This window comes from Triticum urartu, chromosome 2, assembly GCF_003073215.2.
Source record: "Triticum urartu cultivar G1812 chromosome 2, Tu2.1, whole genome shotgun sequence".
Taxonomy (NCBI): domain Eukaryota; kingdom Viridiplantae; phylum Streptophyta; class Magnoliopsida; order Poales; family Poaceae; genus Triticum; species Triticum urartu.
The window spans coordinates 34,149,214-34,169,175 of record NC_053023.1 but is presented as its reverse complement, the minus strand read 5'-3'; the positions used below and the strand labels follow the sequence as shown (position 1 = coordinate 34,169,175).

The 19,962-nt window shown below is 45.0% G+C and overlaps 1 pseudogene; it reads right to left on the bottom strand.

Moving 5' to 3' along the window:
* Positions 1-1,042: 1,042 nt before the first annotated feature.
* On the bottom strand, positions 1,043-19,962 carry LOC125534877 (annotated as a pseudogene).

Below are 19,962 nucleotides of genomic sequence, written 5' to 3'. Positions count from 1 at the left end.
TTTCTCCGTATGTAGTCACTTATTGAAATGCCTAGAAAGACAAGTATTTAGGAACGGAGGGAGTAGTACATAAAACAAAGGCTGAGACTCTATGGTCCCCACCAAATGGAGGGATGACACCACCAAATAAATTATTGCACTCTAAAATATACCATTGAAAAATACCCAAAGCCCATGTTAACACTATCATTTTCCTATAATGCATGAGAGAGAGAGAGAGAGAGTTTGATATTACATAAATGCCCTTTTTGTTTTTTTTTCTATTTCTCTTCTCTCTCCTACTTTTCAAGGGTATATTTTTAATCTAAGTTCATTCTACTATTCCTTTGCGAATGTCGAGAGTACCTACATATTGGGTACGGAAAAGGCTTTTCAAAACTGTTTGCAAACTACTGGAATTATTGCAATTGAAAAATTAGATCTCCGAAAGTCCAAATCACTAGGTTTTTACACTAGAGGCCTGCCAAATTTTATCCTACTTGGTTTTGCTTGTGACATTTGATACACTCATGCTGCTTGTTGACTTAGCCAAACATGGAAGAAGCTCCCTTGCTGAAGAATCCTTCGAAGACGTCTTGCTGACACTAAGTACATATTCTTAGTCGGGTGTTGGCTTGTGCCCATATTTCTTGAAGATGGTATTTCCACTGTTTTTTTTCTTTTGAAGATTCTCCAGTCAGGTGGTTGATGGTACGGGAAACCGCCAGTACCCTCAGTAGAGTGGCGAATGTGGCCGAAAATACCAGAAGGGAGTTCACACAAGGAGTATATCTCGGAAATTTTAGCTTGAGCTCATAATATCAAACAAATAAAATCAAACTGGTGATGGCAAACCACATATTTGATAATCAATACAAAAGATATTATTGATTTTTAATAAATCATGAAAATTGTACAATACAATCATTACTACGATTACCACCATGACACACCGGTAACAAAATGTACAAAAAATTTGTGTACATAATTGCAATATGCAACTGCAATGTTCGATCTATCCAACTAGTCGATTGAATCCACTATGCGACATCTGAAGCAGACACTAATTAAGCGTCACGTGGACTTTGGCATGCAGGTACAGGTCATTCTTCCAGCCGACGGAGATGCCCATCTCCTCCTCCATGTCCAACTCCGCTCCGGCAGGAAGCACCCAGTCAAAGTGGTAGAGGAGGGCGGCAAGGGCGAGCTCCATGCTAGACTGCGTAAACAGCATCCCCGGACATATCCTCCTGCCGGCCCCGAACGGTGTGTACTCAAAGTTGGTTCCCTTGAAGTCCACTTCACGAGACTCGAACCGCTCTGGCCTGAACTCTTCCGGGGCATCCCAGTGCTTGGGGTCCCGACAGATCGCCCACGTGTTCACAAACACGGTGGTGCCCGTCGGCACGTCGTAGCCGAGGACCTTTCATGCCTCGGTGGGCTCACGCGGCAACAGCAGGGGCACCGACGGATGCAGCCTGAGCGTCTCCTTCACTAGTAGAAAAAGGGTCAAATGTGAAGCACATTAGTGCCGGTTAGAATTTGAGCCGGCACTAATGTGTGCATTAGTGCCGGTTCCAACGGCTAGCCAGCCGCTCTCATTAGTACCGGTTCGTGGCGAACCTTTAGCACCGGTTCGTGCCACGAACCGGTACTAAATTGAGTGGTGGTAGGATGTTGTCAGTCCGGAGCCCCTCCAGCACCTTCAGTACCGGGTCGTATCACGAACCGGTACTAAAGGTCGTCCTACATAGACCCTTCGTCCACCCGAGCTCGCTCTGTCCTTCCCCTTTCCCCTCTCCTCTCTGTTCTTTTCCCTCTTCCTCTCAAGCTCATCACACATTTTGCCCAAAAATTTTCAAGATTTGAAGGGCCCACATCCATTCAAATGATCACAAAGGTTAGCAACTTTGTCCTTTCATCTCTCATTGCTAGATTAGCTCGTGCAATGCTTTATATAGTGATTGATTTTTGAGTTTAGTAATTTGGGAGGAATTATATATATGTGCTCGTATTTGATTTATATGCAATTTGAGGTCAAAAATAACACTTAGTTTGCATATGTAGGTGTGGTTTACTTAGTACCTTCTAAATCTCCGTCGTAACCATCGTCGATCGCTCGCAACGTCCCGTTGCCGGCACCACCTTGTGGTGAGCCTCTTGTTCATGAAGTTTTATATAAAAAATTGATGGTTGTGTGATTTGGATATATAGTTACTCGTATAATTATCTTACCCATACGTTGTTTGTTATACATAGTGCCATGGTTTTGATATCCGTCCCTGTCGGCCCTCATCCGGGTTATGATTCGCATGTGGTATATTCTCTTTTAAAACTATTCATTGCATTTCGTGTTTATGAAAAATTATGCCCATCAAGTTGACATAGATATTTGTATGTAGGAGGTAGTTGAACCGGAAATTCCAACCGACCCTATTGTCGAGAGGTTAAATTTAGTTGAGAGAGAAAACGAGGATTTGAAGGAAAAATTGAAAAGAATTGAGGGGGAGAAGATGGAATTGGAGTTGCATGTTGCTGATGTCGTCGATGATCACAAGATTAAGATGGAGAAAATGCGCTTGAAGATTAGAAAGATTAAAAAATATGCCATTCATAGTGAGGCTTGGTATCATTATGCTGTTGGATCAATTGTTACCTTAGTTGCGATCTTGATCGCATTTGTTGTTGCATTTAAATTCTTTAGCTAGATAGTTATTTGTTTGTTGCATTTAAGTGTTGAATCATCCTTATGTATGAACTTTATGTATTGTATTAATTTGGTGTTTTCGGTGTTGTGTATTGAAGATGAGCCGGCAATGGATGTACGATGACCGATGCTCTCCCGAGTTCATTAATGGCGTGCGTACTTTTCTGCTTGCGGCTGAGGCAAACAAGCGGGCGGATGGTTTTATGCCTTGTCCATGTGCTGGTTGTAAGAATGGTCACAATTACACTACGTCAAAAACCATTCATGTCCACCTGTTTGAGTCCGGTTTCATGCCCCACTATAATGTTTGGACCAAGCATGGAGAAAGAGGGATTATGATGAAGACAATGAAGAAGAAAAGGACGACGACAGCTATCCTGGCCATGGGTTTCCTGAATACGATGATACAACAATGAAGGAAGAAGCTGAGCCGGTAATGCGGGAAGAAGCTAAGCCGGCAATGCGAGAAGAAGCTAAAAAAGAGGCATCGGATGAGCCCGTTGATGATCTAGGTTGGGCCATTGCCGATGCAAAGAGACACTGCGCAAGTGATTTGAAGAAGAAGAAGTTGCAGCGCATGTTAGAGGATCACAAAAAATTGTTGTACCCGAATTGTGTAGGTGACAAGAAAAAGCTGGGCACCACACTGGAATTGCTACAATGGAAGGCAAAGAATGGTGTATCTGACAAGGGATTTGGAAAGTTGCTGGTAATGATAAAGAATATGCTCCAAAGGACAACGAATTGCCCGAGAGTACGTACGAAGCAAAGAAGGCTGTCTGCCCTCTAGGGTTAGAGGTGCAGAAGATACATGCATGCCCTAATGATTGCATCCTCTACCGCTGTGAGTACGAGGATTTGAACGCTTGCCCAGTATGCGGTGCATTGCGCTATAAGATCAGCCGCGATGACCCTGGTGATGTCGAGGGCGAGCGCCCCAGGAAGAAGATTCCTGCCAAGGTGATGTGGTATGCTCCTATAATACCACGGTTGAAACGTTTGTTCCAAAACAAAGAGCATGCCAAGGCGATGCGATGGCACAGCGAAGACCGTAAGAAAGACGGTAAGTTGAGAGTACCCGCTGACGGGTCGTAGTGGAGAAAAATCGAAAGAAAGTACGGAAAGGAGTTTGCAGATGACGCAAGGAACGTATGGTTTGGTCTAAGCACAGATGGTATTAATTCTTTTGGGGAGCAGAGCAGCAACCATAGCACCTGGCCTGTGACTCTATATTTGTATAACCTTCCTCCTTGGTTGTGCATGAAGCGGAAGTTCATTATGATGCCAGTGCTCATCCAAGGCCCTAAGCAACCCGGCAACAACATTGATGTGTACCTAAGGCCATTAGTTGAAGAACTCTTATAACTGTGGAATGGAACAGGTGTACATGCGTGGGATGAGCACATGGGGGAAGAATTTGACCTAAAGGCGTTGCTGTTCGTGACCATCAATGATTGGCCTGCTCTCAGTAACCTTTCAGGACAGACAAACAAAGGATACCGCGCATGCACGCACAATTTGGACGATACCGACAGTATATATTTGGCTAATTATAAGAAGAATGTGTACCTGGGACATCGTCGATTTCTTCCGAGAAGGCATCCCGTAAGAAAGAAAGGCAAGCATTTCAAAGGTGAGGCGGATCACCGGACGAAGCCTCGCCGCTGTACTGGTGCTGATGTACATGATATGGTCAAGGATTTGAAGGTGGTCTTTGGAAAGGGTCCTGGTGGACAACCTGTTCCGAATGACGCTGACGGACGCGCACCCATGTGGAAGAAGAAATCTATATTTTGGGACCTGCCCTATTGGAAAGACCTAGAGGTCCGCTCCGCAATCGACGTGATGCACGTGATGAAGAATCTTTGTGTGACCCTGCTTGGCTTCTTGGGCGTGTATGGGAAGACAAAAGATACACCTGAGGCACGGGAGGACCAGCAACGTATGCACGGAAAAGACGGCATACATCAGGGTCATGCAAGATACGCTCTTACCAAAGAAGAGAAGGAAATCTTCTTTGAATGCCTGCTCAGTATTAAGGTACCGTCTGGCTTCTCATTGAATATAAAGGGAATAATAAACATGGGGGAGAAAAAGTTCCAGAACCTAAAGTCTCATGACTGCCACGTGATTATGATGCAACTGCTTTCGGTTGCATTGAAGGGGCTTCTACCGGAAAACGTTCGATTAGCCATTGTGAAGCTATGTGCATTCCCCGATGCAATCTCTCAGAAGGCAATCGATCCAGAAATCATACCAAGGTTAGAGAATGATTTGGTGCAATGTCTTGTCAGTTTCGAGTTGGTGTTCCCACCATCCTTCTTCAACATCATGACGCACGTCCTAGTTCACCTATGTGAAGAGATTAACGTTTTGGGTCCTGTATTTCTACACAATATGTTCCCCTTTAAGAGGTTCATGAGAGTCTTAAAGAAATATGCTCATAACCATGCTAGGACAGAAGGAAGCATCTCCAAGGGCCATGAAAATGAGGAGGTCATTGAGTTTTGTATTGACTTTATTCCTGACCTTAAGCCAATTGGTGTTCCTGAATCGCGGCATAAGGGCAGACTGGATGGAAAAGGCACGCTAGGAGGGGAACAAATAATATGTATGGACGGACATTCTCTCACTGAAGCACACTACACAGTTCTACAGAATTCCGCCTTGGTGGCTCCGTATATGGATGAACACAAGAATTTGCTACGCTCCAAACACCCGGAGCGGTCTGATGACTGGATTACACGTGAACAAACCAGGAGTTTCGCCAGCTGGTTGCAGACACGTACCATGCATGACGCCTCTATTGAAGATGACCTGTACTTGCTGTCCCAGTTACCATCTTCGAATATAATGACTTTCAAAGGGTACGAGATAAATGGTAATACATTTTACACGATCGCCCAAGATAAGAAGAGCACCAACCAAAACAGTGGTGTCCGCTTTGATGCAGAAACCAAGATGGGAAAGGAAACATATTAAGGTTATATACAGGACATATGGGAACTTGACTATCGACGTGATTTGAAGGTCCCTTTGTTTCGGTGCAAATGGGTCAATATGACACGAGGCGGGGTAACGGAAGACCCGCAGTACGGAATGACAACAGTGGATCTCAACAATCTTGCGTATGCAGACGAACCATTCGTCCTACCCAATGATGTGGCACAGGTTTTCTATGTGAAGGACATGTCTACCAAGCCAAGAAAAAGAAAAGATAAGGAAGCGAATGCATCGTACGATGAGCCAAAGCGGCACATAGTTCTTTCTGGGAAGAGAAACATCGTGGGAGTGGATGACAAGACAGACATGTCAGGAGATTATGAAAAGTTTGATGAAATTGCTCCATTCACAGTGAATATTGACCCGAGCATCCAGTTAAATGATGAACATTTTCCATGGCTACGGCGCAAAGGGACACACGGGAAGAAAAAGTTTCACACCCAAAGATCTGGGATGTGATCGGCTTCACTATCATCACTTTCTTCTGTGTTTCACACCCAGGAGAGAATCTCTGTAATAGTTAGGGTAGCTAGTTATGTGTTTTGGCATTTGAAACGCGAAGAAATTTTATGTGCAAGCAAATTCTTTCATGCATTTACTGATTTTTTCAGCTAAATGACCCTTAAATTGAAAAGCATTTCAAATGAACTCAGAAAAGGTTGAAAGTTGGCATGGTATCATAATTTCACCCACATAGCATGTGCAAAAAGTAGAGAGGGTTACTGCAAAACTGGATGCACTTCGTGTACAAAAGGGACAATCTCTTTCGAAGTATCAGGGTTTCGGACGAAAACTCATCTGTTACAAAGACATTTCATTTTTAAATAACCTAAGCATTACCAAATTGAATATAATGATAAAACACACTAATATTAAACATAAGAAAAAAGAATTACTGAAAAATCTATTTTCAAAGTTAAGTTATTCACAAACTAGTGATATCCACAAAATTTCAAATAATTCAAAATTTAAACTATTCAAATTTGTAAACTACCGGTACTAATAAAAAGTTTGTAATTTTTTGTACCTAAAGCAAAAATATTCACAAAGAAATTCTAAATACAGCAAAAAACAACTCAAAAATAAATAAAACAAAAATAAATAAAACAAAAATAAATAAAGCAAAAAAATAAGAAAAAAAAGCCCACCTACTGGCCTACAGCGGCCTGCATATGACTAGAAACCCAAATTCTAGTTGGGCCAGGATGTAGGCCCGCTAGCCCAGTAGGCCCAACAGGGCATCGCAGCAGAGGTAGGCCCAGAAGGCCTGCTTAAGAGAGGAGCTCGAGACAGCAGCGACGGCGGGGCTTATAAGCAGGTGCGAGTGCCCCTCGGCTAGCGAGGTGGGACTAAACTTTTGCGCCCCTCGCCTGGCAGCGCACACCCTTTAGTACCGGGTCGTGGCTCCAACCGGTACTAAAGGGGGGCCTTTAGTACCGGTTGGCGCCAGGACCCGGTACTAAAGGGGGTGCGGTTCCCGGCGCTTCGCCTTGCCAAAACAGACCTTTAGTACTAATTGGTGGCTCCAACCGGTACTAAACGTGGGTTCTATATAAGAAAACACTTCAAAAAAAATTGTCAGTTTCTCATCTCTCCCTGCTTCTTTCTCCTCTACCCCGTCTCCGTCCCCGTCGCCGTCCGTCGCCGTCGCCGTCCCCATCCCCGTCGTCCCCGTCGCCGTGCCGCGCCCCGTCCTCCCGTCGTCCCCGCCCGGCCCGTCCCCGTCGTCGCCGCCCCGTCCTCGTCGCCGCCCACCGTCGTCGCGCCTCGCTGGTGAGCTCCTGCCCCGGCCGCCAACCACACACACACACACACATTGTTATAGAATTGTTAGCAATCTTTCTGTTTTTTAGTTATAGAATTATTAGAAATGTTAGTTTTAGTTATAGAAATGTTAGTTATATAGAAATATTAGAAATGTTAGTTATATAGAAATGTTAGTTATATTAGAAATGTTAGTTATATAGAAATGTTAGTTATATAGAAATGTTTTTTAGTTATAGAAATATTAGAAATGTTAGTTTTAGTTATAGAAATATTAGAAATGTTAGTTTTAGTTATAAAATTTAGAATTTGTATATATGAAATCACAATCCATCATTTAAAAAATGTTACTTTACTTTTGCGGCATATAGTATTTGTTGTCGACGATGCCCGGCCCGCATCCTCGCCGTCGACCCGTTCGCGACGACGTCCTGCTTCAGAGGACCCATGTCCGGGACTGGACTCCGCCGGGCTGGCACTGGGAGGTGCTACCTTCAGGGGTGCGACCCTTGGTGAGGAACCCGGCCCCGGGTCCGGTCGTCGACCCTCATCTCCTTTGGTGGCGTTCGCGTGGGCCACTTTCGGTGCGGAGGGAGCCGGCCCCGCCGGAGGTGGTACGTCGCCGTGTCAGGGAGAAGGACGAGCACGTCCATCGCTACATGGCTGCTATGGACGTCAGGTTCTCCAATACCTGGCAGGTTCTTTGGGGATATCACCCGAGCTATGATCCAGTGATGGTTCCTTCACTTTGGTTGTCCACCGCCTAGATTACTCTCTAGTATTCGATCTTTATTAGCTAGCTAGCTAGCTAGTGATGTATTCGATATATAATATTCGAGATGATTTATTCGAGATTATATATATTATTCGAGATGATGTATTCGAGACTATGTCTATTATTCGAGACGACATATTCGAGATTATATTCGATGATGCTTATTATGTACTATGATTGATTCAGTTTTTCCTTATTAATTGATTGCATCCATGCATTGTAATTTGAATATATTTCTTTTGGATTAGTTAAACAAAACCTATGGTGGACAATACCGGCAGAGAGGGAGAAGAGGCCCTGTTCAATATCATACGCAATCCTCGTGGGCCAGATGATGATCAAAATGAAGAAGATTATGACGGCTCCGAATATCTAAACAACACCGGGGAGGGTGATATGATATTCGATCGCGATGACCGAATTGATGAAGTCATGAACTATGAACATGGCAAAGAAAATGTTGATCTTAAAACAACAAAGACCGGCGAGGTATATATATTTATATAAGCAGGCATCTGGTGATCATCACATGTTTTAAATGACTTGAAGATATATTAACGAATCGATCTTTCTTCTTTCAGCCATCCGGATCGAGCAAATCTTCAGGCAACAGGAAACGAGGCCCGAACAAAAAGTTGAAGGAGGGCGTAAAGTACAATATCAAGGCCATCAAACCTAATGGTGAACCATTAGCGCCTAAGAAGATTGCGGACAAGTTCATTCGTCAGTGCGGAGTTCTTGTGAAGGACCAACTCCCGATCTCCCTTCAAGAATGGAGAGAGCCAGCAAAGCCACGTCCAGGAGTTACTTTTGTCGACGACAGACAAAAACTTCTGCTTTGGGAAACGCTCATGGAACATTTCACCCTACCAGATCATTTCACAGATGCAGATGTGGAGAAAGTCAAGGACGCTGCTCTTAGGAAGATGGCGGTTGCATTCAACAACCACAAGAATCGTGAATGGGCCAAGTACGTCAAGGAAGGAAGGAAGACTCCAGTATCCGAGGGAACACTAGAGAAGCAAAGTGCTCATTGGGACGATTTCATGAAATTCAAGAATTCGGAATTATTTAAGGAACGGTCGAGAATAAACAAGGCCAATGCCACAAAAAAGGATAAGTTCCATAAGCTGGGGCCAGGTGGCTATGCGGTGGGAATGCCTAAGTGGGATAAGTCTGAGAAAGAGATGCTGGATGCAGGTGTCACTCCAGAAACATTGAGCTGGCCCCCAGGTGCAGGACTTGGTTCTATGCGCATGGGGGGGAGTTGGACCCAAAGACAGGCAAAGTTTCGAAGAAGGCATGTCTGGACGGAGCCGAAGATAAGCTACTTGTTGCAATAGAAGAGGCTCGATCGGGGGTGTTCCAGCCCAACAGGGAGAACGACGAGCTTACGCGTGCCGAGTCAGCAGACTCCCGCTCCTCCACGTCCACCAACGCGTCAGGCCACTCCTCCTCCAAGTCCGGCACAGCTTCAGGCCACTCCTCCTCCTCCAAGTCCGGCAAAGCATCAGGCCACTCCTCCTCCAAGTCCGGCACAGCTTCAGGCCACTCCTCCTCCAAGTCCGGCACACCTCCTCCAACTCAGGCACGTCAGCCGTCTTCGCCGCCTCAGCAATCACGGAAGAGAGCCGCCTCAGCTATGGTGCGTAGCGGTACAAGTCGAGGTAGTACTGGAGGTACAGGCGGAGGCAAGCGATTTCAATATGGACCAAGCCTCGCACCTCTTCCGTAGAGGCCTTACGACAAGTCCGAGGAGGAAAACGTAGCCATATCGAAGGCCGAGGTGGAAGCCCATTTTGCACCGAAACCGCCACCGCCGCCAAGGGAGAAATGTCTGTGGAAAAGATTAACCACTTCATTCGTATGGCTAGAGCACCAGCTCCCAAGCTAGTTGACACAGACTACGAGCGCCACATCAAGAAGTTAAATCGAGCACGTCTACAGAAAGAGGTGAGCTCGAGCTCGAGCAAATCAGCTGGCAAAAGGAGCGGTAAAACCGTTCCCCAGCTGGGAGAACAGGCGGCGCAATCAATCCCCCCGCTTGTTGTGCCAACAACACATGAGAGTAGGCGCGCCCAATATTATTGTGGGCAAACCGTTAACGTTCCCGGGCAGGGCGATGTGGTAATAACCAAGGAGCATATTGAGCAGGCTGAAACGATTAGGATCACTGTTGGACAACTCCTCGATATCGAGCCCATGTCTCCGACTAGAGAGGAGGAAATAAAACGGAAATATGTCCGGGGCCAACCTTTGGTCGAGCCAGACGAGGTCAATAAGCTCCCAATGAGAATGTATGAATTGCATCAATGGTACATGGACACTACCAAGATTTCCAATCGAGAGTCCCTCATGGTGAATGTCAAGAAGGATCATTACTACCATGAGAAATCTGTGACCGTTGAGTATTCAGAACTATTTCAGCTATACAATCAAGACGCACTCGACAAATCTATCGTCAGTTGCTATTGTCTGTAAGTGATTTCTTTCTGTAATTTAAGTCTCAAGCTAACTGTAGTGATCATTTTGATCAATCATTACCTGTAATTATCCTCATTATATTCTTTTCTGTGGTATTATGCAGGATGAAGATTTATGAAATGAAAAAGGTGGACGCTATGGCATTGGGTTCGTTGACCCAAATACCATTAATGAATACACATGGAAATTAGATCCATATTGCGAAAAAAGTGTAGAGGAAAGCATGCTAGAGTTCTTCAAGCGCTTCAAATACAATGAAGATATACTACTTCCTTACAACTTCCAGTGAGTCACATTATCTTGTACTACAAATTCTATTTTTGCCTACTAGCTAGCTACATGTTTTTGCTTACATATGCCCGCTTAATTAAGACATGCAAATGTGTGTGCATGCAGATTTCACTGGATCTTGTTAATCATTAAAGTTGATGAAGGAACAGTTGAAGTACTAGACTCACTACTTGAGAAAGCAAGTGACTACACCATCGTGAAGGGGATAGTCAACAGGTAATTTCAATCATTATTAACTATATCTCGGCCTATTTAATTAGTTCGTCATTTCCTGATAACAACTATTTAATAACCCATTTATTCATTTTCTTTGTCGGCGGGCAGGGCTTGGGCAAAGTTCATCAGGGCCACTCCAGGCCCATGGAAACAAAATCTGAAATGGTATCGACCCCAGGCAAGTAATTAAGTAGTACTAGCTAGCTGCCATCTCTTTAATTATCATGCTTGATTAATTATTATCTGATCAAATTCCATTCTCGTAAAGGCCCTGAAGCAGGCGCCGGGGAATAATCTGTGTGCATACTACGTTTGCGAGAACATTCGCATGATGGCGTCCGAAAGGAGCAGATCTCAAAGACATAAGTGGGTACGTTTGTCAGAACACTATTCACAATTTTTACACCATTATCGATAACTAGTCACACAACTAATACAATGCATATTGATCTCTTTCTTAACAGTTCAAAGAGGTGCGGGAGAAGCTCCTAACAGAGGACCGCATAGAAGCAACTCAAGAGGAAATAGCGGGATTTTTGCTCGACCAGGTCATAGATCCCAAAGGAGAATACTATTACCCGCTACCGCCCCCATGAACCACTTCCAATTGTTATCGTGCTCCGAAGGCACCAGTTAGAAGAAATTGTGTGTGTCTATATATATATTATGATCGGTTCTACTAGAAATTCTATTTATATATATGCATAACGTGTATAATATATAGTATTGTAAAATACCAGCAAACGAAAAAGAATTAAATGGAAAACACAAAATTAAATGAAAAATAAATCATAAACCCAAAACCTCCCAACCTTTTAATACCGGTTGATGACACCAACCGGTACTAAAGGGCTCCCTGCCCCCGAAGCTGGCTCGTGCCACGTGGTTGCCCTTTAGCACGGGTTCGTGCTGAACCGGTACTAAAGGGGGGGGGGGGCTTTAGTGCCTACACTTTAGCGCCGGTTACCGAACCGGCACTAAAGGGCCTTACGAACCGGTGCTATTGCCCGGTTCTGCACTAGTGCTTGATGACCAGCCTCATGTACTTGAGGTCGGCCAGGTCGTCCTCGGTTACCCTTGGCTTCCCTAGTAGGTTGTTATGTACTTCGGCTTGTGCTTTTGCCATGGTGGTTGGGTTCCTCATCAACTCCGACATGGCCCAAATGAGAGTCGTCGCCGACGTCTCGCTCCCAGCACTAAACAGGTCCTGCAAATCATGCAAATTTAGAAAATTTAAATTTACTAGTTAGTGAATTAAAACAATTGGCCGGGTGATAGCTTACCACTAATAGACACTTGATGGCTCCCATGGTAAAAGGGACGTCGTGGCCACCTTCCTTCTGTATCCTGAGGAGCACGTCCAATAGGTCATCCTGCTCCCCTTCCTTCCCGTCGTCGTTGGATGCGGCGGCGGCGGCCTTAACCTCCTGCTCCCCTTCCTTCCCATTGCCGTTGGACGCGGCGGCGGCGGCGACGCTTCCAACATGATGATCTTGGTGGTGGGCTCCATGGCCATGTCGCGAATGTGACGTCCTGCGTTTTCATGACCTCGCGCGCGGCCTCAGCATTAGAGGCCACCACCACCGGCACCTCGCCGAACTTGAGGTACACCAGTGGCGGGTCGCCCTGTTGGTATTGATCTAGAGGCCCAATGGGCCAAAACGAAAATAAAAGACCAGAAATAAAGTTACGTTAGAGAGAGAAACAGGGAGGCCACGAACCAACGTTCGTACCCCTCGATCTCAACTTACGTGCCCTGATCGGGGGCACCCTAACCAACTATGGTTTTGGTCCCCTGTCGCCAGTGCACATAAAAAGATGGGGGAGCAGCCGGCACCTACGCTAGACGAGTTCTCGTACGGTTTACTCCTGCTCCCCACATCCCTAAACCCTAACCGATCTGGGGGAGCGCTGCACGACAGGAAGATCATCTCCAAGCTCTGCCCCTGTCCCAAGGCAGTGCCGGTGGCGCCTGGAGGGACGCCGCTACCTGCAGCGAGCATCTTCACCGAGCCTGCATCAAGCCTGCATCGAGCAGGCACGAGACTTCGCATCGCCTACACCAATGGCTTCTTCCATTGGTGGTAAGAACTCAACCCCTCTCTGTTCATATGCAATTAGGTGATCTGAATTCTAGGCATAAGATCCAATCTATCCTACTGGATTAAATCTAACAATGGTATCTTGAGCCGTAATATGCCTGGATTAGATCCCTAAGATGATCTGTTTAAGTCTGATGATCATGATTACGTATTGATGATTAAGGTTTAAGAATGATGGTTCATGATTAAGGCTAGCCCTCTGTCTCGGTTAGTCTCTAGGGTTAAGAGGTTTCGGTTAATGTCTAAATTGCTACTGGATAAGTGCTAGTCAAAGATCCATGTTCTGTTAGCTCAGCTATGCCATGCTTCTGCATCAAGTTTATGTTTGTTAGCACCGATTTAAGCTCCTGTTTAGCCATTAGAACATGATGAATTGGCGCAGTTAGAGTCAGCCGAACCCTAACTCTAGAAAATCCCCAAATCTGAGAACAAAGATGAAATTTTTAAAAGAAAAGAATGGTTTTGGGGCTCACCTAGATGATGCCGGCCTTCGGGGTCTGCACGGCCGCTGCCGTGTGCGCACACCATGACCGGGACGCCGCCGCCCTTCGAGGTGGCGCGCGGAATGAAGCAGCAGCCGCCGCTGCTGTGCTCATGCACGTGCACGTCGCCTGGCCTGTGCGCCTCGGACGTCGCCGCCGGCAAAATGCCCCACAAACTGCGTCGCCGCGTCACCGGAGCTACCCTTGACGGAGGAGCGCGCGGGACGAAGTCCTTGTGCACGCTGCTCCGGTGAGCGATGCTGCCGCGTCGCCATGTCCGGTGTGCCATGCGCCGCCGTGTCTTCGCCGTCCTTGTGCGGGCGCGCCTCGCCGTCGCCGCTGTAGTCTAGCTCCTCTCGAGAGCGACTGTCGGGGCCAGAATGGGATAAGGTTAGGGCTTTGACCCAGTGGCAGTTTTGCTCCACTCCGGAGCGATCGGAGCCGTTGGCTCGATCCGACGGACGAAACCGATGCGCTGCTCCGGGCGGGCCTTCAGCCGCCTAAACGGACCACTTTCGCGGCTGGGCTTCGGCCCAAGTTGTCTTAGCCCGTAGAAAACGTGTATTTTTATGTTTTTTTTCGTTTGCTGGGCTAAAAGTAAAGTTTCTCTGTGTTTTTTGTTTGGTCAGTGCATTTTACGTATTATGATCATCCACAAATGTTCTGCACTGTTATAAATATATAAAAATGCCAGAAAAATGATGCTGAAAATTATGTTTTAGTTTTCTGAATAGAATGGAACCAACGAGAAATTTTATTTAGAAAAATTTTATGAATTAATGTTTGTGCCATTTTATGGCAAATTGATGTTCATCCCATGGTAATATCAATAAATGGTGAATTATTAATGTTGGAAAATTGATATTACACGTAAGATTAATGTGATCATTTTTTTGTAATACAAACCAACGTTGTTTTACATTTTTTATCACTCCGTTAATTCCTCATTATTTTCTGCCCAACGGTGATATAATTTGGAGTTAATTTTGCATGAAAATTGATCAAACCAACGTAGGTTAATTTTTGTGCAATTTGATTTTATGATGATGTTCTTTTCCTTTGCTTATGATATTTTGAAATCATGACAGCTTCTGGTCCTTGTGGTCTCGAGAATATCGAACCACTCACGGGGAACAACTTCCAAACTTGGAAGGACTCGTTGCTTTTGCATTTGGGTTGGCATGAGGTTGACCTTGCACTAATGGAAAGTAAACCAGTGGAACCTAAAAAGGATGCCACTGGGAATGCTGAGCTTAAGAAAGCTTACGACACTAAAGTTGAGAACTGGGAGAGGTCCAATAGAATGGCACTCCTAATTATGACCTTCTCCATCTCCATAGAGATTAAAGGGGCTATTCCCCTTAATGAAAGTGCTGCCGAATATTTGAAATCGGTGGAAGAACAATTTAAAGGCTCAGAGAAAGTGTATGCTGATGAGCTTTTACACAAGCTGCTTGCAAAACATGAAGGAAATGGAAATGTGAGGGAGCATATTTTGAGCATGAGCAATGCCGTGGCAAAGCTTAAAACCATGAAGTGTGACTTGAGCGAAGAGCTTCTTGTGCTCCTAGTTTTTAGGTCACTACCCTCACAGTTCAATGTATTCAAGATAAACTATAATTCTCTTGAAATCAAATGGAAACTACCTGAACTCATTGCACATTGCGTTCAGGAGGAAGAGAGAATTAAGAGTGAACAGAAAGATCAAGCTTTCCATGTTAGTTCTGGGAAAAGGAAGCACGAGAACCATGCTCATAACAATAATGTGCCCAACAAAAAGCAGTATTCCAAAAAGAATCCTCCAAAGCCTATGCAATGCGACGAGGCAAGTTGTTCACGTCCCGCACCTTCAGCGGCTACTTCAGTTAATCTTACAAATGCCGCTGGAGAAAGACATTGCAATTTTTGCAAGCAGCCAAATCATGTCAAGGCAGACTGTCCAGGTTTTCTTAAGTGGCTGAATAAAAAGGGTAAGGATGAGATCACTCTTGTAGATGAATCTCTATATGTTGATTTTTCTGAATCTACATGGTGGATTGACTCAGGTGCGACTGTTCATGTCGCGAATTCTTTGCAGGGATTCCATATAAGCCACACCCTAAGGGGTACAAGGAGACTTAATGTCGCGAATGGGAAGGAGGCTGAAGTTGAAGCCGTGGGCTCCCTCACCTTGAAGTTGCACACTGGTTTCCTACTTCAATTCAGCTCAAGGACGTTCTTTATGTGCCTACTTTGAGTAGGAATTTGATTTCAGTTTCATGTTTAGATGATTTTGGATTTCATTGTACATTTGGGGAGAAACAATGTTTTTTAAAGTATTGTAATAAGGATGTTGGTCTCGCCGTCCGACGAGGGAAACTTTATATGTTAAACCTTTCCGGTTATCCTATGTGTGTGAATCTCTGCGAAATAAATATGAATGAACGCAATCATAAAAGGAATGGGAGAAGTATCAATCCTTCTTCGAAATTGTGGCATCGTCGCTTGGGCCACATTTCGAGGGGGAGAATGGAACAATTGATTAAAGAAGAAATACTTCATCCGCTAGATTTCTCTGATGCGGGCAATTGTATTGACTGTATTAAGGGAAAATATGTGAAAACAATTAAGAAATGAGCAGTAAGAGCCACATCGGTCCTTGAACTTATTCATACTGACATATGCGGACCTTTTAACGTAAAGTCTATGGATGGTTTTGATTCTTTCATTACCTTCACAGATGATTTCTCTCGCTATGGCTACATTTACCCCATACGTGATCGATCCGAAGCTTTGGACAAATTTAAGATTTATAAAGCCGAGGTTGAAAATCAACTCAACCTAAAGATCAAAGTTGTACGGTATGACCGCGGTGGAGAATATTATGGCAGGCATGCTCCTTATGGGCAAATTCTAGGACCGTTCGCAAAATATCTTGCTGAAAATGGAATAATTGCCCAATATTCAATGCCTGGTGAACCTCAGCAAAATGGCGTAGCTGAGCGTCGCAACCGCACTCTTATGGATATGGTACGTAGCATGCTTAGTCATGCGAACTTACCAGTAAGCCTTTGGATGGAGGCATTGAAAACAGCTGCACACATCCTAAATCTTGCTCCAACTAAGTCAGCACCGAGCACACCTTACGAGATGTGGGCGGGAAAGAAACCGAGCTTGAATTGCTTACGAGTGTGGGGTTGCCCGGCTGAAGCTAAAGTATTCAATCCACATATTAAGAAATTGGACCCAAAGACAGTTAGTTGTTTTTTCATTGGGTATCCTCATAGAGGAAAAGGATATCGCTTTTATTGTCCAGGTCATACCACCAAGTTTGTGGAAACCAGGCAAGCGGTGTTTTTTGAGGATAATGAAGTCACTGAGGTTAGGGTGATTGATCTTTATCCCTATGCCTAATATGCACGAGACACCTACTGGTGATCCCGAACCTGAAGTGGATCCTCAACCCGACGAGGAGCCTCAGCATAATGAAGATCCTCAGCCTGATGAGGATCCTCAGCCAAATGATGAGCCTCAACCCAATGTTGATCCTCAACCTTCTCGGGCAAGAGAAAATGCACATACTAATGAGCCTACGAGAAGATCACAACGGGAAAAGAAAAAGGCCATCTCTAGTGATTATGTCACTTTCATGTGTGAGGATGAAAATGACATAGGGAAGGCACAAGATCCGACCTCATATAAAGAAGCCACTAAAAGTGAAGACTCGTCCAAATGGTTGGTAGCCATGGAAGACGAATTGAAATCTATGAGCTCGAATGATGTTTGGGACTTAGTAGAAGTTCCTGATGGAGCCAAAGGGTAGGCTGCAAGTGGGTCTACAAAACCAAATATGATTCCAAAGGGAACGTCGAAAGGTTCAAAGCGGGACTTGTAGCAAAAGGTTCTACACAGAGAGAAGGAATCGAGTATAAGGAGAACTTCTCGCATGTGTCATCCAAAGATTCTTTCAGGATTTCCAGGGCACTTGTAGCTCATTATGATTTGGAGCTGCATCAAATGGATGTCAAGACAGCATTTTTGAATGGTGACGTAAAAGAAGAAGTTTACATGACTCAACCTGAAGGTTTTGTCGTGGAAGGAAAAGAACACATGGCATGTCGTTTAAAGAAATCCATATATGGCTTGAGGCAAGCTTCAAGGCAGTGGTACCTAAAGTTCGACGAGATTATTAGAACTTTTGGTTTTAAAGAGAATGAAGAAGACGCAGTAGGTTCACATTTTTAGTCCTATATGTGGATGATATTCTATTGGCTTGCAGTGATAAAGATATGTTGCATGAGACCAAGAGATTTCTGTCCTCAAAATTTGACATGAAGGATCTCGGTGAAGCCTCGTATGTCCTTGGCATCGAGATTCATCGAGATAGGTCCAAAGGAACATTAGGACTATCGCAAAAGGCATACTTTGAGAGAGTACTAAAGAAATTCAATATGCATAAGTGCTCTTCCTGACATGCCCTCATAGTTAAGGGCGATAAGTTTGGGACATTCCAATGTCCGAGGAACCAAAATGAAACTGATCAGATGAAGTCGGTTCCTTATGCTTCAGCTGTCGGAAGCATCATGTATGCTCAAGTATGTACACGCCCTGACTTAGCTTTTGTAACCGGGATGCTTGGCAGATTTCAATCTAATCCAGGACCGGACCACTGGAAGGCCGCAAAGAAAGTCTTGCGCTATATGCAAGGTACTAAAAATTTCATGCTTACATATAGAAAGTTCGATAACCTGGAAGTTATTGGTTATTCAGACTCTGATCTTGTCGGGTGTGTGGATAGTATGAAATCCACGTCAGGTTATATATTCACACTCGCTGGAGGAGCCATATCGTGGAAAAGCTCCAAGCAAAAGATAGTTGCCTCATCTACGATGATGGCAGAATATCTAGCATGTTTTGAGGCCACGGGCAAGCTGTATTCCTAAAGAATTTCATTCCCGGACTTAAAGTGGTTAACAACATTTCCAAACCACTGATATTGTACTGCGATAATGAACCCGCAGTTTTCTATGCGAATAACAACAAGTCAAGTGCTGCTGTCAGGCACATTGACCTAAAGTACCATGTTGTTCAACATAGAATCCAGGATCAAACTATTAATGTTAAGCATATCAGTACGACACGTATGCTTCTTGCGGATCCGCTTACTAAAGGCTTACCACCCAATATATTTCATGAGCATGTAGCCGGCATGGGATTATTGGAAGCCTCTTGATTCTGAAATTATGGGACCGCTAATATAAACCACTCCCAATAAGCAAAATGTGTTCCACTTTGAAATAGGATGTGTGCTATGAGTATTGAGGTTCAATGGCTTTTCATAGGCTATTGTAACACCTTACTCTGGTATATTATTCCTATGAAGAATGGACAAAAGTCATTGAGCCTAACAATCAAGGGGGAGAATGTTGGTATTGATCTAGAGGCCCAATGGGCCAAAATGAAAATAAAAGACCAGAAATAAAGTTACGTTAAAGAGAGAAACAGGGAGGCCACGAACCAATGTTCGTACCCCTTGATCTCAACTTACGCGCCCTGATCGGGGGCACCCTAACCAACTATGGTTTTGGTCCCCTGTCGCCAGCGCACATAAAAAGATGGGGGGAGCAGCCGGCACCTACGCTAGACGAGTTCTCGTATAGTTTACTCCTGCTCCCCACATCCCTAAACCCTAACCGATCTGGGGGAGCGCTGCACGACGGGAAGATCATCTCCAAGCTCTGCCCCTGTCCCAGGGCAGTGCCGGTGGCGCCCGGAGGGACGCCGCTACCTGCAGCGAGCATCTTCATCGAGCCTGCATCAAGCCTGCATCGAGCAGGCACGGGACTTCGCATCGCCTACACCAATGGCTTCTTCCATTTGGTGGTAAGAATTCAACCCCTCTCTGTTCATATGCAATTAGGTGATCTGAATTCTAGGCATAAGATCTAATCTATTTTACTGAATTAAATCTAACACGCCCATTTGGCGCGCGATATCCGCGAAAGTGCGGTGGACCAGTGGGTTGCCGGCGAGGTGGTGCAGGCTGCCGATCACCGGCAGCCGCCAGGGGCCAGGCGGCAGCTGCTGCCCAGCGCCGTGGCCGCGCTTCCTAATGAACTTGAGGAGCAGGAGAGGCAGGAGGAGAGCTAAGACAAGATAAATTGCTTGCTCCATGATCAT